General features: G+C 43.9%; 1 long non-coding RNA gene across 1 annotated transcript; it reads right to left on the bottom strand.

The window, feature by feature from the left end:
- Positions 1–16,329: 16,329 nt before the first annotated feature.
- LOC108522264 (uncharacterized) lies at positions 16,330–20,735 on the bottom strand. Its single transcript, XR_001883419.1, has 3 exons — positions 20,589–20,735; positions 19,961–20,042; positions 16,330–16,631 (listed from the first exon to the last, which is right to left on the bottom strand). It is a non-coding gene; the product is annotated as an uncharacterized LOC108522264 (long non-coding RNA).
- Positions 20,736–21,055: the final 320 nt, after the last annotated feature.

The following is a 21,055-nucleotide window of genomic DNA, read 5'->3' as shown; positions in this document are numbered from 1 at the left end:
CCTCCATAAGAAAACAGACCCTGCCAGCACCACTACGATGCCTTCCCCCCAGGAATCCTACGGTGTTAGTGCTTTTGAAATATACATTCCTGTTACGTTCTTAATGATGAAGAATAGCTTCCTCATTGAGTTTCTACTTCTAAGTACACATATGCATTTTGAAAGGAAGGAGCTTTTATGTTTTAACTCAAAGGGTGTCTAATGGCAACGTCCTCTCTGATTGGTCTGGGCACAGGGGATAGCAATTGGGAGCAGAGTTTGGGGATAGGTCCTTTGTAAAATCCCTAAAACTCCTGAACAGAAGATAGTCATTTAATTGCAAAATTACACATAAGGAAGAAAATGAAATACCTTTTTGGAGGATTAACAGGAAATATAAATTTCTATAAGGAGGTAGTTGATGTTCTTTTCCAAAGAGGTTGTGGTAAGGCTTCCAGGTTTCAGGTAAAAAGTCTGGTTCTAATCCTGATTCTGCATTTTACTAATTCAGTGGAGACAGAGGAACTTCAGGGCTCTGCAAAAAGTACAGGCCTCACTTTGTGGCTTTAAGTTTTGAATATTGCCAGTGTAGCCATGGCAATAATTTTGGGAAAATTTCTCAACTTCCTGAGCCCAGTTTCCTCATCTGTAAAATGGCACACCTGCCTCCCAGTGTTGTTATGTGGAATTAAGGAAATAATACCTGCTATGTATTTAATCAGGTCTGAGGTTCATATTTCTACCCATATATTAGAAAGTTATCTGAAATTGGGATGGTATTCAGGGGTCTAGACAACCCCAGTTTTATGGGGCCTGAAGTTTATATTATTCAGGGACCTTTTTAAAAAAGAGAAAATAATATGTGTAAAATTAGGTAAGAACATGAATATTTGTTTAAATGGGAAAATCACAACAAACCACAATTTAAAAAAAGCTGATATAAATCACAAACAACATAAAATACCATAAAATACCATAATATTTGTAAAATTACCTGCCTGGCCCACTTCTGTTATACTTGTTTGCCCTGCATTTTTGGAGGGGAGTGGGCTGTATGACAATGAATTCATTACGTCTGTTTTCTATAGAGAGAATAGACAGTTCAGTCTTCCTTCTCGATGGTTGATGGAGATTTATTTTTTACTATAAGCAGTAAAATGTGTGTTTTCCAGCTTAACAACTGTTTTTGGTAATGTCATATAAATCTTGAGAGTTTTTTGTCAAATTTGGGGAAAAACTCTATGAAGTTTCTTTCTTATACGAAGTATGAGATTTGGGAAAATTTTCCACAGACCAGCTTCTGGCTCACACACTTCACACATTGTTTATTTTCTGCTACCCAGGCCATCTCCATATACTGCTGGTGAGCGTGGTGGGATGTGTTTATGTTGGATACAACCTGGAGCCCTGCACTGGAGCATCTCACTGCCAGGAGAACTGGTGTGGTGGAGGAGAGAAGCGTGAAGCCATTTCTATCCCAGCACTCCCGGCAGTAAGTCAACTGCAGAGACCACATACAAACGTCCCACTAAACCCAGACTAAATGTATCCCCAGCTCAACTTCCCCTTTATAGGATCCCCAAGTTGCCCCTGGCCACTCCAGTGCCACCCATGTAAGGGGAAGTGTGACAGAGGGGAAGTCAGAGTGGAAAGAGACAGTGGTCTAACCGATTGCAGTTAAAATATCTTTTGCAAATTTTACAAAAATATATGGCCACGTGAGCACACTGCTGGCCTCTCTCCCAGAACATTGGAAGGGCCCATGCAAATGAGGGACCCTGAGGCTGAAGCTCTCTTAGATTCCCAGTAAATACACCCTGGATGGCATCCTTCAATTAATCGGCAGTAGGTTTGCTTTCTTGCTGGGCATGTTACAGTTGGTGGCAACTTAGATTTGGTATCATATATGTAAAGCACCCCATATGGTACCTGGCACACACTGGAGGCTCACTAAGTGTTCCTTCCTCCCTTCTCTTGGTGAAAAATCAGCAAACAGAACTCCATCCCTGACAGGGGACTATGTCCTTCAAGTGGGTTATTGAAGAATCAGCCTTGTAGAAGTTGATATTCCATTAGTTTGCCTATAAAATTTTAAATTGCAGTTTTGAATTTATGGATCTTAGTTCAAGGTCAATAAAAAGTGATTGATGGGTAACCAGTGTGTGCCCAGGGACAGAAGATGTCCTGTTGCTTTGTCAGTGGTCGATGATAATGTACTCGTTTCCAGCCAACCACTAACAAGGCAAGCCCATCGCTGAGAAACAGAAGAAAAAAAGAGCAAAATGGACTACGCTGTATTAAAGACACCCGAGCTCTGTAGGTAGAGGAGAGTTTTCCCAGAATCAGCCCAACACTGCCCTATCACCTGTCTGAAGGGCATGTGCCGGACAGTCTGAGCTCATCAGATTCAGGACATGAGGAACGTCATCATGGTTTTCCTTTCTACTCCCCCTTCTTCCCTTCACTCTTTGCTTTCCTCCATCTTGTCCACATTTTCTAGATTGCTTACTGTCACTTTCTGAAACAAGAAAAAGTTCCACTTTTCATTGCTCATTAATACTAAATGACTCCCCATTTCCTCGAAGCTATTAATATGTATAAAAATAACTAGGGCATAGAGCGCTGAAATGCAGTTGTGTGTCACTTAACAATGTAGATATGTTCTACGAAGTGCATTGTCAGGCGATTTCACTGTTGTGCAAACATCATAGAGTGTACTTGCATAGCTCTAGATGGTACAGCCTACTACAGCCTAGGTACAGCCTAGGCTATGTGGTATAGCCTATTGCTCCCAGGCTCTAAAACTGTACAGCTTATTACTGTACTAAATATACTGTAGGCAGTTGTAACACAATGATCAGTATCTGTGTATCTAAACATAGAAAAGGTTATGGTATAAAAGATAAAAAATGATATACTTATAAGGACACTTACCATGAGTGGAGCTTACAGGACTGGAAGTTGCTCTGGGTGAGTCAGTAAGTAAGTGGTGAGTGAACATGAGGGCCTGGGACATGACTCTCCATTACTGTATAGTAATGTATAGACTTTATAAACACTGCACACTCAGGCTACACAAAATTCATTTTATTTTTTTTGAGACAGTCTCACTCTGTCGTTTAGGCTAGAGCGCAGTGGCATGATCTTGGCTCACTGCAACCTCTGCCTCCTGGGTTCAAGTGATTATCCTGCCTCAGCCTCCCCAGTAGCTGGGATTACAGTTGCCCACCACCATGCCTGGCTAAGTTTTGTATTTTTAGTACAGATGGGGTTTCACCATGTTGGCCAGGCTGGTCTCAAACTCTTGACCTCAAGTGATCCGCCTGCCTTAGCCTCCCAAAGTGCTGGGATTACAGGTGTGAGCCACCGTGCCTGGTCTAAATTTATTTTAAAACTCTTCTTTCTTCAATAATAAATTAACCTTAGCTTACTTTTTTACTTTATAAACTTTTTAATGTTTTAAACTTCTTTTGGAATAACACTTAGCTTAAAACACAAATGCATTGTACAGCTATGCAAAATATTTTGATGTTCTTATTTCTATACAATTTTTTCACTCACAATTTTTATTATATATTTTATTTTTTACTTTTGAACTTTTTTGTAAAAAAACTAAGACAAACTGGGCCCGGCCGCGGTGGCTCAAAGCCTTTGTAAATTCCAGCCAAACTTTGGGGGACGCCGAGAACGGGGCGATTTCACAGGGTTCAGGGAGACTTCGCAGGACCATTTCCTGGCTAAACCCACGTGCTTGAAAAACCCGTCTGCTACTTAAAAAAATACAAAAAAAAAACTTAGCCGGGAGAAGGTTGAGCGGGCGCCTGTAGTCCGCAAGGATACTCGGGGAGGCTGAGGGCAGGCGAAGAATGCGCATAAACGCGGGAAAGGCGGAGCTTTGCAGTGAAGCTGAGAATTTCCGGCCCAAGACTTGCACTCCAGTTCCCGGGCCACAGGAGCCGGGCGACAGAGCGAGACTCCGCCTCAAAAAAAAAAAAAAAAACAAAAAAACAAAAAACTAAGACAACTACACACACATTAGCCCGGGCCTAATCATCAGGGTCAGGGTCATCAGTATATCATCAGGGGATAGGAATTTTTCAGCTCTATTCTAATCTTATGGCATCACCGTCATACATGCAGTCTGTTGTTGCCTGATGTCATTGTGTGGCACATGACTGCAGGGGGTGTGGGAAGCCCGTTTCTGAGTCAGTTAGAAGGCATATATATTTTCTTCCTTTGCCGTCACTTTACGTTTGTAATTCTGAGGCTCTCTACATGGTTCACTTGGGACTGTATGTTAAGGCTGCTGTTAACTATAAAATGGGTTAAACTGTATTTCAGAGTAGGCATAATTTATGAGGGTGTTATTTCAGGAACAATGATAGGGATTGTGAATAGTTAAGATTCATTCTAGAATGTGCAAGAAATTTGCTGGAAAAAAGGTGTCATGAAAAAGGAAGCCTCTTTCTATTTCTGATGAGGAGCTTGGTGTGTCTGTAATTTGATTTTGTAACAATTGTTTTCCTTGAAGTAATTTGGATGCTGCATTAGTCTTATTATTATGATTTCCTGTTTAGAACCCAGATACCTTCTCGATATGTCCCCAATAGCATATTTCTGGAAATGACTTCAACCAATTACATTAGTTCTCATTCCCTTGGTTTCTATGTGGTTCACCAGACAGGAATCAGGCTGCCTGAGTGTGCAACCCAGATAGTGAGAAGCAGTCGGTCGAGAGAGTTTGAAATTGCCCTGAGATACTGTGTGGTCTGCAGGCGGGTCCAAGTGAAGGAATGTGATGCAGCTGAGGCCTTGGGGGTAGGGCCGGAGGGCATATTTTTGATGTCTGAAATATCTTGACCAACTGGCCTTTCAGGGATAATTTTGATGACCATGTTTCATCTGGTGCCGAGTCTACTTCTGGTGCTTGACTCATGAAGGCATCGGTGATGACAAGGATAATGAAATTTATCTTCAGACCTACTCCCCTTAAATGTAGTAGATATAAGCACTGGGACAAATCTGAGAAGAGTCTTCAGCATCTCCTTAAGGTTACTACTATTATGGATAATAGTGCTGTGTCATTTATAAAACCATAGCCATATTGTGCAGCAAGTATTATTATTCCTGTTTTACAGATGTGTAAACCGAGGCACAGAGAGGTTCAGGGATATACTAATGTTGCCTACAGAGTGAGCAGTGGAGGTGGGATTTGACTCCAGTCACCTGAATCCAAATCATCCCATTCCCACCTTCTCCCCTAACGATGTCATGCCCTGTGCTGCATCGGTGGAGGGGCTTTATGGGAGAGTGACAGGAGCCTTTAGCCCCTTCTGTGGTACCCCTTGTGCTCTGTGAATCCACCAAGGGAGGAATACACTCCAAGACTGCCCCAAAGGGGTATGTGCCCTCGCCTGCACAGATGCTGGCTGTCAGAGGACTGAGGAATTTCCCCAGGGGGAGATTTTCCCAACCACTATATTAACCTGTTCAAAGATCCTGTCCAGCTCTGCAAGATTAGCTGAGATCTGAGGCATTTAGCATGGAGAGAACACATTCTTCTACAGAGTCATTTCAGCCATTCTACCTGTGCACGTCTGAGTTTAAAAAAGGAGAGAGAAAGAGGGCAAACCTACTTCAGGCCAAATGAAGGTGTTTGTGTGTGTATGTGTTTCTCCTTTTTCCCTTTCGTAAATCAAATTTACTGCCCTATTTGGCAGTTGACCATAGGAAAGCTAATGATAATGACAAAAACTGAAAACAGGAAGCACTGTCTTATGGTGTCTTGTCCTGTAGATATGCATAAGAAATGCAAAGGCACTGTGGAACTTGATAAAACACTTAGCCTGCAAGAGTGCAGTGGGGAGCAACATACTCAGAAAGTAGAGACTGTTTTATTTATGGGATGGGGTCTCACTTTGTTCCCCACGCCGGAATGCAGTGGTACAATCATAGCTCACTGTAGCCTTGAACTTGTGGGGTCAAGTGATTCTCCTACACCAGCCTCCTGAGTAGCTAGGACTACAGTGCATGCCACCATGCCCACTAATTTCTTAATAAATATTTTGTAGAGACAGGGTCCTGCTCCATTGTCTAGACTGGCTTCAAACTCCTGGCTGCAAGCGATCCTCCTGCCTCAGCTTGGTTGCTGAGGTAACAGGGGCACGACACTGGCCTTGGCCAACATTTTAAACTTTATTTGGCAAAACCAAATTATTTTGCTACTTCCCTACTGCACTCAGGATGGGGACACAGGAGCTGGGAGAAATTTCACCAAGGAAGAAGTGGTTATGTACAGACAGACAATAGGCTGGCAGGTTTCATTTCCCCCCAGTCCTATAAAAGAAAGCATGTAACTTGAAACCAGTTTAATGAAGTAATTCCAGGATTCCAGTAGCTGGTTGCTCTGGGCCAGAAAGCCTGGAACCACCAAGATTCCTAAGGATGTGGTAGACAGGGGCTGGGCATCCACGAGGCTGCAGCAGCTGTCAGCCATTATCCCTAAAATAATGCTCTTCCAGGCCTGGGAGCACAGAGGCCTTTGAGAATGTCAGTGAGTGCTGCTGCCGGTCACAGCTTCAGTGGCTTTGTGCAGCTGGGCTCCACTCTGGAATCTGGAATCCTCAGTGCAAACTGTCAGGGCTACGTCCCTGTGCTGGGGCTGCTGAGAGGCAAAATGAGTCCTTTGGGATTTGAAATCTAGCAGTTTTGGATTAGGCGAGACTAAGAATTCTCTGGATTTAGCTGAGTCCAAGGTGCTTATGTGTGGGCAAGAAGTTCTCCCTTCCAATGAATGCAACCTGTGCAATGCCCCTATCCTGTGCTTCCACAGGGGCACAAAAGGCTGCTGCCACAACATGCTGTTGGTGTTGGGTGAGGTCTGGGAATTTGGAGTCAGATCAGCCTGGTTTCAAATCCTGCTGCCCCTCCACTTCTTCTGTGATCTCTGCAAATTACTTAACTTGTTTTGCACTATTGTTTCCCACCTCCCTCCCTCCCTCCCTCCTTCCCTTCCCTCCCTCCCTCACTCCTTCCTTCCTCCCTCCCTCCTCCCTCCCTCCTCCCTCCCTCCTCCCTCCCTCCTCCTCTCCTTCCTTCCTTCCTTCCTTCCTTCCTCCCTTCCTTCTTCCTTCCTTCCTTCCTCCTTCTTCCTTCCTTCCTTCCTATTCTCTCTTTTCTTGCTTGCTCTCTCACTCTCTCTTGTCTCACTCTTCACCAGACTGGGCACAGTGCATGCTGGTTGGTGTTGGGTGAGTCCAGGAATTTGGAGTCAGATCAGCCTTGTTTCAAATCCTGCTGCCCCTCCCCACTTATTCGTGATCTCTGCAAACTTACTTAACTTGTTTTGCACGATTGGTTTGTTTCCTTCCTTCCTTCCCTCCCTCCCCCCTCCTCCCTCCCTCCCTCCTCCCTCCCTCCCTCCCTCCCTCCCTCCTTCCTTCCTTCCTTCCTTCCTTCCTTCCTTCCTTCCTTCCTTCCTCTCTCTCTTTCTCTTGCTTGCTCTCTCACTCTCTCTTGTCTCACTCTTCACCCAGACTGGAGCACAGTGGCATGATCTTGGTTCACTGCAACCTCCTCTTCCCAGGTTCAAGTGATTCTCATGCCTCAGCTGCCCCTCCGACACAACGGCTGGTTAATTTTTGTGTTTCAGTAGAGATGGGGTTTCACCATGTTGGCCATGGTGGTCTGGAAATCCCGACCTCAAGTGATCTGCCTGCCTCAGCCTCCCAAAGTGCTGGAATTACAGGCGTGAGCCGCCGCACCCAGCTGATCAGGTTTATATTCTGTAAATGGGATGCCTTCTAATTATTTCTTGTAAACTGTGGAATGACTAAACTGATCTTAACATTTCAGTTAACCAACACAACAAGTAATGCAGCTGTGTGATTTTGAGACAAGTTACTTAGCCCCTCTGTGCCTCAGTTTCCTTATCTGTTCATCAAACAAGTGTATTAGACTAGAGATTGTTTTCATTCCTAAATTTTGTGATGTTATAGGGCTGTGTCTGAGTGAAATTTCACAGAGGAAAGGATGTGCCTCTCAATGGCTGCCATAGCTCATATTGTGGCTTTTATGTTTGAAAAGAGACTTTCATTTTGGAAGGTGGGCGTGGTGGTGGTGATGTCCTGCAGTTTGATGGAACAGGGCTAACAATCAGAGGGCCTGGATTAGGTCTTGGCTCCACAATTTAGTGGCCAGGAAACCTTATAGGAAGCATCATCCCCTGGAAATAAAGCTCCCCTGGATACTTTCTGTTTTCTATGAGCATCTGTTCCCCTTCCATGAAATGGACGTAACTGTCAGCACCTTATCTGTTGACTTCCCAAGGTGGAGTGAGAGTCACATTAAATTGTATATTTACTCAGCTTGCGCTATGCAGATTTTTGGCATTTTGGTGATACAAACCATAGGTGTGCATTTAGCTCATGAGATTCTGTGCTGTGATTCTAATGAACTCTCAGAAACTCTTTAGATCCCAGTTTTACACTGGAGCAGTGACTGTGCTTCTTGGCTGATCTCTTGGCTCTCCCTTTCTTCCATGTCCTTCCTCCACTTTCTAAAGGACGAATTGTTCATGGCTTAATAGCAACCACAGTACACAACTTACATTTCAGAACTTTTCTCACTTGCTAATAAATAACTTCCATTGTTTCTATAACAAGGGAAGTGAGCAAATGACTTGAGGGGCACAGAGGTGAGTTCAGTACAGGCCTGCCAGGAGTTGACTTTCCATGAGCAAAATCCAAATTTTCATTCAGATGGAGTATCAGCTCAGAAATCAGAACACCTACTGATCCTCAGTAGGCAACATGAATTAGGCATAAATAAATAAATAGACTGATTTATTGTTCTCTGACAATGTGGTTTAGTTTTTAAATCAAAAAGGAATAATGACTATTTCAAACTACATGTGTGAACTCTTCCTGATTTTTCCCTCTGATATGAAAGTCCATGGGTCTTATTCGTTTTTGTTGGTGATCCAATCTGGAGTACCAATAGATTAAATGATTTTCCTAAACTGGTGAGTGTCTCTCACAAAATCCATCAGAGTTGGGGCCTGATCCCTGGGCTCTGTTCCTAATGACCATCCTACATGTCTCTATAAATAGACCATTATCAAATGCTTTTCACTGGGCTTGGATTGGATGACAATCATGACTCTCAATTTTCCTTCCTTCCCTCTCATGTGATTTTAAATTATCTCTGACAGTCAGGATGTGATAAGTCTACTGTGTTCAGAGTTCAGAGTTCTGAACACAATTTTCCAACATAAGAAAGGCTAGAAATACATATTTCAGACAAAACGTGGAAATCCTACCAACTGCTGGTGAATTCCCTCTGAGTTTCTCTTGTCCGTTTCAGGAAATGTTCCTTGGGTCTCCTGTCCTTGTTAGCACCAGCTTCTCCAGTCTGGTTCTAAATCATCACCTTGGCAACATCACTTCCCACAGTCCACAAAGCTTTTTTGACCACCAGTCCCTATTTTGCCTTTATCGCCTATATGTTGTCCAGTAGGGTACAGAAGTCCATGACCTTGCTCATCCCAGCTTTGTTTTGTCCAAACTCTTTTGTGCAAAGAGGGAAACCAGGATTTTAAATCATGCACTGGGCTGTGCTGACACAGTGCCCAGCAAAACAAATCACAACCCTTTTATTTTAGAGCAGCTGGAAATTGACACTTTTAATGGACAGGGGAGTCTGGCCAAAACAGGACTGGGATGAGACAGGATCATCATTTTAGAATGCTGATTTTGCAGGGAGAATATCACTTCTTTGTTTTTATACATCCTGAGTTTTCTTCCCTTATAGGCAGCTGCTGAGGTGAAGGTGTTTCTGCAGCAAGCATCCTCCCCTCATCTGCATGCTGACTGCACAGACTGGGCAAAGTCTGTATCTTTCCAATCTGTGTGCACACAGGCCAATTTGTCATTAGCTCTGCAAAAGTCATGAGAGGAGGTTTAATTTAATAAATTAAAATGTAATTCCCAAACACAAGTTTATAACCAACACTTTCATCTGCATTGAGCAAGGCTTTATCACTTAGTTGTAAAGGTGAAAAGGACTAACACTTACACTGAGAACCCACTAAGTCTCACCACATTATGAGACAGGTACTATTGTGTCCCGTCCCCTAGCTCCTCTGGGTATTGTGCCAAATGGTGGTGGTGATGATGGGTGTTGATACTGGCAAGCAGCAGGAAAGGGGTTTCAAAGGCAGTGCTAGGGCTGCCTGCCACTGAGTCATCCTGGGAGTCATCTCTGGATAAATGGGTATGACCAACAGCACTGTGATGGTCGAGGGTACCAGCATGACACCTGTATAACTCCATCAAATTACGTTGGACTCAATTTTGTGCCTACATTGAGGAATAATGTTGATTCAATCACTCGTATCTTGCAGTAACACCATTTTTTTTTTTTTTTTGAGACAGAGTCTTGCTCTGTCGCCAGGCTGGAGTGCAGTGGCGCAATCTCGGCTCACTGCAACCTCCACCTTCTGGGTTCAAGTGATTCCCCTGCCTCAGCCTCCCAAGTAGCTGGGACTACAGGCGCGCACCAACACGCCTGGCTAACTTTTCGTATTTTAGTAGAGACGGGGTTTCACCATGTTGGCCAGGATCGTCTCAATCTCCTGACCTGGTGATCCGCCCACCTTGGCCTGCTAAAGTGCTGAGATTACAGGAGTGAGCCACCGCACCCAGCCAACACCATGATTTTTAAAATAAGACCAGGTTTCAGTGTCTCTGAGGGTATCAGATTCATCAAAGGGGCTTGGACACTTGAGTATGGATGCACCCATGAAACCTGACTTTCCATTTTGTCTGGCTGATAACAGCTTAGGGGTGGGAGAAAAAAATCATCCTCTGCAGAAAAGAGCTACACCTAAGAGGCAGTAAGGTATAGCACTTACAAGCACAGATTTGGGGTATAGAATTTGGATTCAGATTGAGATTTATCATCCAAATTCTCTTACTTATTTCATGTGTGACATTAGGTGAGTTATTTAACCTCTTTCTTCACTTTCTTCAGCTATGAAATGGAGATGATATATATAGTGCTTATCTTCCATAGAAGTTATGAATATTAAATGAATTAATGTATATAAAGCATTTAAAGCAGTGCCTGGGCAGCCAGTCTCTATTTTTCCTTTATTGGCTATATGTTAGCTGATAGGGTACAGAAGTCCATGACCCTACTCATTCCAGCTTTGTTTTGTCCCAACTGTTGTGCAAAGAGGATAACCAGGATTTTAAATTATGTGCTGGGTTGTGCTGGCATAGTACCCCGCAAAATAAATCACAACGCCTTTATTTTAGAGCAGCTGGAAATGGACAAAAGGTGTCCATTAAAGAATGGACAGGGGAGTCCATTTAGCAATGTCAATATGTATTTGCTATTATTGTTGTTATGACACTGGTATCAGTTTACTGGGGCTCCCATAACAAAGTACCACAGACTAGGTGGCTTAAATAATATACATTTGTTTCTGCACAGTTTTGAAGACTAGGCATCCAAGATCAATGTGTCAATAGGGTTGGTTCCTTTAAAGGCCCATGAGAGAAGGGTGTGTTCTAGGCCTTTCTCCTTGGCTTGAAGATGACCATCTTTCCCTTTCTTTTCTTTTCATCTTTCTTCTGCATGCATCGGTGTCCAAATTTCATCTTCTTATAAGGACACCAGTCATATTGGATTTGGGCTCACTTGTGATGACCCTGTCTTCAAAAAGGTCACATTTTGAGGTACTAGGGTTTAAGACCCCAATGTATGAATCTTTGGAGGGCATAATTCAGCCTGTAATAGTGCCTAAGGAAGGCTTTTGCTGAAACTCACTTTCAGAGTAAATTTTGTTCTTACAGAGTTGCCTGTTTTTTCCTTTTTTGAGTAATCATCGTAAATTTTCTGCCTTTCTCATATTATCTCCTACTTTTAAACTATTTTTAAAAATCTAAATAAGTATCTTGGTCAAAGTTCTATAGATGCTGAGCTGGGTACAGTTTTGGCATCTGTAGTCCCAGTTACTTAGGAGACTGAGGTGGGAGGATCTCATGAGCCCAGGAGCCCAAGAGCAGCCTGGGCAACACAGTGAGAGCTTATCTGTTAAAAAGAAAAGAAACATTCTATGGATGCTGAATAGAATGGATTCAATGGTATCTTTCCCAAAGGAAAAAATCCATGAAATGGATTATTATTATTATTTTTTTTTTACCATTCAAATGGTAACCTAATACCTAAATTTAGGGGCAGGGTCATTTTAATACATTTAAACTTTTTTGTTGGATCCAGCTTTATTATGTTATTATTGATAACAACCATAAGTAATCATGTTTTCAATGGATTTCTTAACTAATTCAGTTAAGAAATGCTATGTCACTCAGTCACTAAATGTTGGTGGCCTGCATGATTCATTATCTCTGTTTGTGAGCAGGGACTGGTCAGGTCTGGTGAATACTAGGGGAATTCACCTGGGGTTTGACTGATCCACAGACTAGCCACTCAGGCTGTGTGTGTTAGGTAAGAGTTTTTGAGTGGCAAATATCAGAAATCAACTCCAGTTAGCTTAAGCAGAAAAAGGACTATATTGGGAGGATACCAGGAAATCTCACTGAATCCCAGGAATCACTGAAGTCCCAGGCCCCCAGGAGGCTGAGGACCAGGGGAGGAGTTTTGGGCATTTGTTGGGTCTCTTCCATTTGTCCCTCCAGCTTCACTCTCTTTCTCTCCTGCTCTGTGCTTCTATGGACTGTATTGATGGTCGTTATGAACTGTAGCAATAGGCTCCTGTGCCCTTTGACTTTTGGTTGTGTTTGGGCAGTGATGTATTTTGTCAGGAGATCAGAGGAAGCAAGGGGAGTGAGGCCAGCAGTTCATATCCTACCTTGGCTGTACCTTGGGTTAATCAAGTCCCTTGGCCAGTAGTCACAGGTTGTCTGCAGATGGCCTTCTGGGCATGACTTTCTCCTTCCAAGCTCTAGTAACCACTCCTGTGTTTTATCCCTTTGGTCCTAGATGTGGTAACAGCTCTGCTTTTCCCACCCCCAGGGTACTGTACTATCCCTTGTGGTTTCTCTACACCTTGACTAGTTCTATGCTGGGCTATGTTGGAGCCTGAGGCAAAAGGAAATATCAGTGGTATGGTTTGGATCAGTGTCCCTACCCAAATCTCATGTTCAATTGTAATCCCAAGTGTTGGAGCGGGGGCCTTGTGGGAGGTGATTGAGTCATGAGGGCAGAGTTCTCGTGAATGGGTTAGCACTATCCCCTCAGTGCTGTTCTTGTGATGGTGAGTGGGTAAGTTATGAGATCTGGTTGTTTAAAAGTGTATGGCACCTCCCCTCTCTCTTCCTCCTGCACTGGTCCTGTGAAGGGTGTCACTCTCTCTTCACCTTCCACCATGGCTGAAAGTTTCCTGAGGCCTCCCCAGAAGTTGAGCAGAGGCCAGCCTCATGCTTCCTGTACAGCCCACAGAACTGTGAGCCAATTAAACCTCTTTTCTTTATAAATTATCCAGTCTCAAGTATTTCTTTATAGCAATGTGAGAATGGACAAGTACAATCAGTAATACTAATCCTTTATTTAAAATGTTGATATTTTGTTAATCATAGATTTTTTTATAGTAATTTTGACTTTAAAAAATTATTACATTGAAATATTATTTATCTTGATTACTAAAATTTTTGGTGTCCCCTTAAAATTTTTTACCTTGAGGCAATTGCATCACTCACTTTACTGTAGTCCCAGAGTGGCATTGCACTTTTGTAAATCATCCCTTTATAAAACCCTCCTGTCCTGTGAGCGATGATCATACCACTGCACCCCAGGCTTGGCAACAAAGCGAGACCTCATCTCTAAAAAACTAAACAAAACATTCCTCTCTGAGTAAGCAATTTGTTTCCTGATAGGATTCTGATTGATACAAATGTCTTATCTCAAAAGCATAGATTGTAAATCATTGGCCCTTAGGCAATATTTTACCAAGGGACATAATTTATTTGGCCTGTACAGTTTTGAAATTTAGTTGATCACTTTTAAAAGTCAGAGACCTTCATATGAATATCTAGATTTCTGGTTTCGCTTGAAAAAAGAAAAAAATCAGACAACATGGCAACACAGATACCTTTCCTGCATGGCAACGGTTGGCAGGAGCTGAGTAGCAGCTTCTTTGGCCTGAGCATGTCTTTCAAATTGGACATAGTCCCCACCACTCCTTATTACCTCCCCACAACACTGAGACTTACTGTTAGTCAACATTTTTTTCTTTTAATCACAGTGGTGCTGTTTTGTTGTTGTTGTTGTTGTTGTTTTATTATGCCTGGCGTGCTTGCCTAGCTGACTCCCATAGGCTGCTGAGTTTGAGACACTTGCTCTAGTTCTTTGCTGTTGTTAAGACTCCACTCCCAACCTCTTCAACTTCCAGCTCAAGTTCTACCTTCCCAGGATGATGAATCAGATTGGCTCAGCTTGAGGCAGATATCCATCCATTTCAGCACCAAGCAACAAACCCAGGGGCCAGGATCTTGTGTGAGCACCTGCTAGGGGCCCACCCTTGATAGTGGAGAGTGGGGATTCCCAGAGGAGAGGACTTGTATCTGTAGGACATAGGAGAGAGATCTACCACACTGCAGTGCTGGCTCTTGAACCAACATGTAATAGTGTGTGCATTTTATATTTTATTTAATCTTGAATTGTTCAGAGTAAATACCTGATAATGTCCCATTCAGCAGATTCTGCAGATTAAATGCTTCCAAGTACAAAAATGGTAAAAATGAATGCAATTTAAAATGTATTCTTTCCATAAGCAACATCTGTGAGAAGGGAGTAGGGATGTATTCACAAGCCACAGTATGGTCTTCGAAAAGTCCGCGTAAGACAGATCGATTTTGGTCTAGTTTGAGGCCGATGGTCTAACATGGCTCTTGCACATCTGCCTTACCCAGGCTAAAGATGGTCAATGTGTGGACCCATGAATCTCTCCCTTGCCTGGCTCCTTGCAGACATTGCTAATATGCTGCAGGACTCCTTCCTACTAAGCTTCAGGATCCTTCTCAACACAGTGTTCCAGGCCACCAGCACTGAGCAGGTGGCACATGAAATGAAACCCATTTGCCACCCCTGCCTGAGAGGCTTCTGGGGTGACTTATCATGGAGCTTCCTTGAGCTACTGGAGCCAGCATTTTATTGCACGTGTGAAAATTGGGACGGAGACTGCTCTGTTGAGCAGATTAGAAGCAGCTCCCCCTCAAGTCCTCAAGATAACTCCCCCATCTGTGGTCTTGTTACAAACCCAAGGAGCCTGCTCTAAGCCCTTTCCCCTGAGAGGCCTGCATCGGACACAGGATGACTTCTTGTTTAGTTCTAAGGCAGGGAAGCGATTCTCTTGGGCCATAGTTGGGAAGGCATGTGAACAACCCCAGGCCTCTGGAGTCAGACAGCCCCTAAGGGGACTTTTCAGAGGGTCCAGAAAGCATTTATTCCTGAGTCCTGAGCAGGGGCCAACCAAGGAAATACCATTGGCAAAGGCTGTTTTCTCTATTCCCAGTTCCCCAGGCCTCCATCCACGGCAGTGCAATGGTTGACTTACCGGCAGGCTTCCAGACACAAATACTGCAAAACCGGTTGTAAAGCCAAGCCTGATCTCTTTATGCCTTGCCTCCTCCCGACTCCCTGCTTCCTGATAGTTTAGTAAATAATCACATTTAGATGGATTTTGTTTGAATGAGGAACCTCAGAATTAAACATTTGCTCCCCCTCAGGGCTTTTGTGTGGGAGATGTCCTATTATTTAGGGGTTGCCTCTTGACTTCATCGATTCCCTCTCGTGTCGGCCGTTCCATACTCTCTGCTTTGAGAAAGGGCCTGGAACAGACATGAGGAGACCTGAACTACCTCTACCAGGCGGGGTGCCCTGTGCAAGCCCCTGGCCTCTCCAGCACTCAGGCATCTCGTCTTTAAAATTGAGGGGTGAGGATTGCTGGTGATGAACTTCCCTTTCAGCTCTCAAAGTTGTCATTCTAAGCTCTGACCCTCTCCATCACTTAAAAGTAAGGATGAACAATACTGAGACTTACTGTGTGTTTGGAAGGAAGGGCACTGGGAGTTTTACATACATTCTTTCACTTAGTTCTTACAAAAAAAAAAGAAGCAGTTACTTCACATTATACCCATATATCAGGTAGTATTTGGTGCAGCTGCTTACACAGAAGGCCCTGAACAATAGTGGCTTAGATAAGACTAAGGGTTTCTTTTTCCCCCCACTGGAGGTTTTTTATTTAAAAGAAAAAAAAATAGAGTTTTCTCCTATGTGAAAACAAAACGTCTGGGGTGGGCCAGGCCACTGTTGTTCCGATGGCTCCACAGTGTCATCAAGATGTCTACCTTTCTCCTTCACCATCCTTGGCACGTAACTTCAAGGTTACTTCTTGGTCCAAGATAGCAGCAGTAGCTGCAGTCATCACGTCTCTGTTTCAGGTAGCAGAAAGCAGGAAAGGAGGGTAAAAGGGCCATCTTCTTTTATTCCTAGAAATCCCAATACTCCTGCTTACATTTCATTGGTCAGAACTCACATTTTACATATTCATATCAAGCAAAGAGAGGCTGGGAAATGCAGTCTTATTGTTTCCCCGTCACAGTGTAACACAGGCAAATATTTGAGTTCTGTCATAAGACAAAAAAATGAGAGTAGATATTAGAGTAGATACCACCAGTTTCTTTTTTCACATTACCTTTGACCACTGCGGAGGCAGGGTACACAGTGGCTAAACAACTAGCCCTTTACTTTCATTTATTTTTTATTTCAACAGCTTTTGGGAACAAGTGGTTTTGGGTAACATGGATAAGTTCTTTAGTGGTGATTTCTGAGATTTTGGTGCACTCGTCACCCAAGCAGTGTACACGGTACCCAATATGTAGTCTTTATCCCTCACTCCCCTCCCCACCCTGAGTCCCCAAAGTCTATTCTATCATTCTTTTGCCTTTGCATCCTCATAGCTTAGCTCCCACTTAGAAGTGAGAATATACGATGTTTGGTTTTCCATTCCTAAGTTACTTCACTTAGAATAATGGTCTCCAGCTCCATCCAGGTTGCTGCAAATGCCATTATTTGGTTCTGTTTTAAGGCTGAGTAGTATTCCATGGTGTATGTGTACCATATTTTCTTTATCCACTTGCTGACAACCAGCCTTTTAGAGATGTGTGCTTGCTGGTGGCTGAGGCAGATGTGGCCCTGGGCAGCCTGCCTCCAGAGCCTGTGCTCGTATGTGCTGTGCCATTTGTCCTCCCTGGCATTCATTCCCTTGCTGCTTCTTTTCCCTTCTTATCAGAAGTTTCATGTAGGCTCCCTGGCTCTAAATTTAGTTCTCCCTCTGTATCAGGAAAGCCTTATTGAGGCTTCATGTTCAAGCACCTCCAAAAGACAGGAAAATTGGGCAGGACTACGAGCCCACAGTGTGACTGCCCTTCAGCCAGGGTCCTCCTGTCACCTGTGGAAGGTTCAGTACACCTGTGGAGTCTCCTCTGGCCCCCAGGCTCAGTCCTTATCCCAGATATTCTTGGTCCCTCCCCTATTCCACATCCCTCAGTTCTCTCCACGACGTTCCCAAACACTGTGGAGTGCTCTCAATTCTGGTCCTGGCCAAATCCTGGAATCAATTGTTGCCTCTCTTCTTGAGGTGTTCTTATTTGAGGAGATGAAGGGATAATTTTTCTGACTAAAATTTTAGATGGCAGGGTTTCCCCCCGTTTTTGTAAGTTGGGGATGCTTCCCAAATTAAACCCTTAAAATCACGTTACAAAGGACTCCTAGTCGGGTTGGTTTGTCACTAAAGCCACTGCCAGGAACTGTCTCCTCCCTGTCTCTTCCTGTCTATTCAGTGTGGTCTAAGAGCTAGACATGCAGAATGTGTTAGGGGACTGGCAGCATCTGCATTACCTGGGAGTTACTAGGAATGTAGGATCTCAGCACCCCACACTGGGCTCCCTGCCTCCCACCTCCTCCTGGACTTACTGAACCAGAATCTGCAGTTTAACAAGGGTGCCTAGGTGATTCTTAAATACATCACAGGCTTGCAAAACACTGACCCAGAAAATCTAAGCAGTTGGATTTCTGAGTCATTATGAACTAAAAAAATTCACCCAAGAGTATGCTTATTAAATTCATTGTTTGTTTTAGAAGAAACTGAATTGAGAAAAGAGAGCAAGTAAAAATTAGGTACTGAAATTTAAAAATTGCTGTTTATGGTACAGTCTTGGTCCTCATGATCTATCCAGTGTATTATGCAAATGTCAGCAGTTCATTGACTGATTGATATATTAGGATGGGGAACCAGACAAGAGTGGATAGAAATTCTCATGCTTACATTTCATCTTAAGATTTCCTTGTAGGCCGGGTGCGGTGGCTCAAGCCTGTAATCCCAGCCTTTGGGAGGGCCGAGATGGTGTGGATTCACAAGGTCAGGAGATCGAGACCATCCCCTGGGCAACACGGTGAAACCCTATCTCTACTAAAAATACAAAAAAAAAAAAAATAGCCGGGCGAGGTGGGCAGGCACCTGTAGCACTAGCTACTCGGGAGGCTGAGGGGCAGGAGAATGGCGTAAACCCGGGAGGCGGAGCTTGCTCAGTGAGCTGAGTCTGGGCCCACTGCACTCCAGCCTGGGCAACAGAGCAAGACTTGTCTCAAAAAAAAAAAAAAAAAAAAAGATTCCCTTGTAAAAATTACTCCAAATCAGTGCACTTCAAGTCTCCAAATTGGCTTTGCAAACCAGGATAAGCTTGGCATTTGGGTTCAGGGAATTGGCCGGTTTTGCCTCATGAGCCTGGCCAAAAGGGGGCACCATCTGTCTAAACAACTCTTTTAGTTTTTAAGGATACAACTAGATGTAAAAGCCCAACCATGTGACGCACTTTTAAGATTGTTGAAAGCTCAGAGGAGAAGCTGTTGTGCCTCTCGATCTATTTATTTTTTGTACCCTATCCATGGGGATTCAGGACACTGAAAGAACAAACCAGAGGCTATTTATTTCTATGAGCCAGGCTTCAGTTGTAGAAAGCCTCACAGAATTTCTCATTTGACACTTTAAAATACTTCCCCACCCCAGATTGTTCATGAACTGAGAGGCTCATGTAGAGGTTTTATACTTAGGCAGGCAGCAGGATGTAATGGTTAAAAGCATGGGCTATAGGATCTGACCATCTGGGTTTATTTATTTATTTATTTATTATTTTTTATTTTTTGAGACGGAGTCTCGCTCTGTTGCCCAGGCTGGAGTGCAGTGGCCAGATCTCAGCTCCCTGCAAGCTCCGCCTCCCGGGTTCATGCCATTCTCCTGCCTCAGCCTCCCGAGTAGCTGGGACTACAGGCGCCCGCCACCTCGCCCGGCTAGCTTTTTAATTTTTTTTGTATTTTCTAGTAGAGACGGGGTTTCACCGTGTTAGCCAGGATAGTCTCGATCTCCTGACCTCGTGATCCACCCGTCTCAGCCTCCCAAAGTGCTGGGATTACAGGCTTGAGCGACCGCACCCGGCCCCATCTGGGTTTAAACACAACTTTTATCAACTCTGCAAGGTGGGGAAAATAACCTACCGTCTCTAGGGCTGTCATGATAATTGAGTGAATAAAAACTCAGCCAGATGGTGGCTGCCCTGTTGTAAGCACTATGTAAGCATTTGCTGTTACTATATCTTCCCATAATACCTAAACATCTGGCTCCCTATTTTTATTTTGCACATGAGGACATGGAGATGGAGAGGTAAAGTCTGTCTGCTGCCTGGCCTGGTGGGGATCCTTCCTTGCCAGCACCCCGTGTTCTCCCAGGGCAGCTCTGTGCTTAGTCAGCACCCACCCAGCAGCTGTGTGGGGATTCTTTCCCTCCCTCTCCATCTCACACAAATGTCCTTGGGTCCCCAGGTGAGGCCAATGTCAACAGAATCTGCGGTTGATTCAGGTCCCGTTCGAACACTGACATCCCTCCTCCCCCTCTGCTTACCTGGAGCTATTTTCACCTTTTCACCCTGGTCGGGTGGTGTATGGTCTGGGATGTTCCTGGAAACCCAGCCGGTCTGTGACATCTGAGAGACAAGGAAGGCTACCTCAGCTGTCATTAACAGCAGAACACTTCTAAGTGACTACACTCAAAGCTACTCCTTCCCCAGGGTTTTGATAATTCCTCCCACCAATTATAGCACTTTACTGAGATTAACTAATTAATCCTCACCATATACCCTGAGATAAAATTAAAGATAATTCTTTCATAACTGTAAAGCACCTTTTATCTAAGGATTACTAACTCTGATGCATTTGTCTCCCATGACAACATCGCAAGTTTCAGAGATGACAAGGAAAATCTTCATTACCATTTCAAGAACTGGGAACAAAGAAAAATCCCGTTCCAGGACACAGAGGAGGAGATGCGGGTAGCTGAACAGAAACTGTTGAAGATTACCATGGGAATACACCTGTGAACTTCCAGGTGGGGCTATGTCCGCATTGGGTCAGTTTTCTTTATGTTGTTTACAATTTCCAGGAATCATGTCCATGATAAGGAACAAGAGCTGGTTCACAGGCTACTGAAGCATATGTTTGACTTCCCAAAGAACCTTCTGTTTTCTACTCACCCACTTGTCTCCATCACACTGTTTCCCTGTTGTCTCTATTTGCGGAAGTTCTATTTGTGATCTAGATGAAATGAAGCCAGTAGCCAAATGCTACAGGAGGGAGAGAACCTGACAAAGACATTATAAACTGAGAATCCTTAAAGAGGAGAGTGGGAGAGGCAGGGTGGAGAATGGGAGAGAGGAAGGGAGAGAAGTCAGTCTGTCAAAGTTCTGGAACTCTCATTTGGGGTAAACAAAGGGAAAAGAGGGGTCTGCACTCTGTGGCCCAATATTAGGTTTGCTATGATTCCTTTGTAATTGCCTTGGCAGCAGATTAATTTTACTTGACTTGGCAGCATAAACAGCTGCTACTGAGCTGTAGCCGAGGCTGGGAACTACATCATTGTGCATTATAGCATGGGTGCTTCATAAAGGGGGTCTCAGAAACACTCAGGGAGGCACAAATGGTCATTTTGGATATACTTCTC

The sequence above is a fragment of the Rhinopithecus bieti genome, unplaced genomic scaffold, assembly GCF_001698545.2.
Source record: "Rhinopithecus bieti isolate Rb0 unplaced genomic scaffold, ASM169854v2 scaffold_63316, whole genome shotgun sequence".
Classification (NCBI taxonomy): Eukaryota; Metazoa; Chordata; class Mammalia; order Primates; family Cercopithecidae; genus Rhinopithecus; species Rhinopithecus bieti.
The sequence above is the reverse complement of the archived record's forward strand: the minus strand, read 5'-3'. Positions and strand labels throughout refer to the sequence as shown.